This window comes from Budorcas taxicolor, chromosome 1 (genome assembly GCF_023091745.1).
Source record: "Budorcas taxicolor isolate Tak-1 chromosome 1, Takin1.1, whole genome shotgun sequence".
Lineage (NCBI taxonomy): Eukaryota > Metazoa > Chordata > Mammalia > Artiodactyla > Bovidae > Budorcas > Budorcas taxicolor.
In genome coordinates, this window is record NC_068910.1 from 38,430,380 (window position 1) to 38,433,151 (window position 2,772).

General features: G+C 39.4%; 1 pseudogene; it reads right to left on the bottom strand.

Moving 5' to 3' along the window:
• Window positions 1-974: 974 nt before the first annotated feature.
• LOC128051742 (high mobility group protein B3-like) lies at window positions 975-1,577 on the bottom strand (annotated as a pseudogene).
• Between the last annotated feature and the right edge of the window lie 1,195 nt (window positions 1,578-2,772).

A 2,772-nucleotide genomic window follows, 5' to 3' on the forward strand; every position in this document is an offset into this window, starting at 1 on the left:
TACAGTATTGTAAAGTAAAATAAAGTAAAAATAAAAATTAAAAAAATAATAATAAAGACTGAGTTCAATCACATGGCCAATGATTCAATTAATCATGCCTCTGTAATAAAACCCCAACAAAAACTATGGACACCAACTCTCAGATATGCTTTCCTTTTTAAATGTAATACTGTTTATTTAATTTAAGAAACATTTCAGCATTATAAACATACCAAAAAAGAGAGAGAACATTGCAGATGGTGTTTAGCACAGAAGGTTCTTGGAATTTCACTGATGCAGTGGCTCTTGGCTTTGCTGATAACGAGGAGTTCTACAGCTTGTTTAAGAAAACAAAGAGTTTAAACTACCACACTTCAACTAAAAAGGATCCAAAACACTTCTCATGCCAGCTGACCTCCCCTTCTCCACAGCTAAGAAGGGCAGTGGGATGTTATCTGGCTATATACAAAAACAAAACAACCTGAAGCTAGATGGATGCTCAGTGCAGTGTCCACAGGTCCAGCCCCACAGTGCATGCCCTGAGCTACGGCGCCTCCAGAATGCATAGCCTCCACAACCTCCACACCAAGCAAGGACGATCAAGAGTGTATCTCAGTTCCTTTGTTCTTTTTACAAACTATAGATACGTACAGTTGAGAACTCGGGATTTCTAGCCAATGACCATAGAGTTAACACACCACCTTACAAGTTAAAAAAAAAAAAAAAAAGGAAATGTGAGAAACATCTTTAAATGCCTTGTCACACCAACAGCAAAGTGCATGAAATGAGTAGAACACAAGAGCCTTTTCGTTTTAAAAATGTTTGGAAATATGTACAGCTTTGATACAGTTTTTGGGTGCTCCAGACACCCATGGCCACTTCATGTAAACCACTGACAATTGCTAGAGCACTTTGAGAGACTACAGTATGATCATGATCCAACTGGGTAATTAAACCTAATGAGGGCAACAGACACATCTTGGGGGAGAGGCTCCCTACTCTAAGGTATTCACAGTAAGACAGATAACAGGTTTTTGTTTGTTTAATTCCTCCTGCTCCTCCTCTTCTTCTTCATCTTTATCTTCCTCTTTCACCTTTTCTGGGCAACTTTATCAGGACCCTTGGTGCCATCAGACTTCCCTATAGACTTATAGTCTGTGATATCCTCTCCTTCAGCTTCGCTGCCTTGTTGATGTATGGCTGCTTCTCGCTGTCACTTAAGTTATTCCACATCTCGCCCAGCTTCTTTGCCACATCTCCAATGCCAGGGTTTGTAGACTTGATCTTGGGGAGGAATTCAGAGCAGATAGTGGTCTCTTGGGGGCATTAGTGTCCTTCTTCTTCTTGCCTCCCTTAGCTAGTCCGTAATCCTTCATTTCCTGATCATAGCGCACTTTATCCGCCTTTGCCATTTCATCAAATTTAGACTTGTCTTTCCTGGACATGGCCCTTCACCTCTCAGAGCATTACTTGGAAAATTCAGCAAAATTGACAGGGACCTCAGGGTTTTTCTTCGTATGTTCCTCTCTGCATGTCTGCACAAAGAAGGCATAAGCAGACATCTTGCCTTTTGGTTTCTTGGGATCACCTTTAGCCATCTTGACTGTATTGTTCGCTAGTCTGAGCAGCGCAGGGCATGATGCACGGCTTAGCGCTCCACAGCCTTGGGCTACCTGCCTGGATGAGAGCTGCCTCAGCTAGCTTCCTCGTTGCTGAACACATGAAGTGTTGGGGAAGGGTGATGTATTCTACTTCCCTTCCAGGCATCATCCTAATTGTCTCTTGGGCTGGTTCTGATTGATAACTTTTATAATAAAGCTGTAAATACAGTAGTGCTTTCCAGAATTCTGTGAGTCATTCTAACAAATTATCAGACCTAAAAGAGTTAAAGCAACCCCTATATTTATAGCCAGTTGGTCAGAAGTGCAACTGGTCTGAGGACTTCTGAAATTGTGGCTGGTGTTAGAAGTGAAGGTAATCTTTTAGGGAATTATGCCCTTAATTTGTGGAGTCCGTGCTAACACTAGGTACTTGGCATCAGAATTGCACTGCAGCATAATAATAACAGAAACTAAATAAATAAAGAGCTACAGCCAAGAGGAATAGGGACATAAAAATAAAGAGATAAAAATAATGAGGTCACTACTTATATCATAAGAATGAAATCCAAGAAAGCTTTATAAGGATTTCAGAGGCAGCACAGTGTGGTGGTGAAGAACAAAGGTTTTAGCCAGACTTCAGGACTCAAATTCCACCACCGCCCTTTACCATCTGGGTGACTACAGGCAAGTTGCTTAACTCTCCAAGCTCTGTAAAATGAAGATAATAATAATGCTCTACCTCAAAAAACTATTAAAAGAATTGATTCAATTCATAAAAAGTGTTTAAAGCCATTTCTGACATATAAGAACTCAATATTCATTATTAGAATGGACCACAATGGCAGGCCACTGTCAACAAATTAAAGCACAATTTAATGAAAATTATTTTTTTAAAGAAGATATAGTCCAGATGTGAAACCCTAACAGTTTATCACAGGACTGTCCAATAAAACTTTCTGAATGACCAAAATGTTCCATATTTATCCTGTCCATTATGAAAACTTCCAGCCATATATGGCTATTGAGCATTTGAAATATGGTTGTTTTGACTAAGGAACTGAATATTTCTTCTATTTAATTTTTATTTTATTTAAATTCAAATAGCCACATGAGACAAATGGCTACCACATATTGGACAGTGAAGATAACTAGGGAAGATGAGAGCCCACATGCCCTTCTTTCATGAACAATA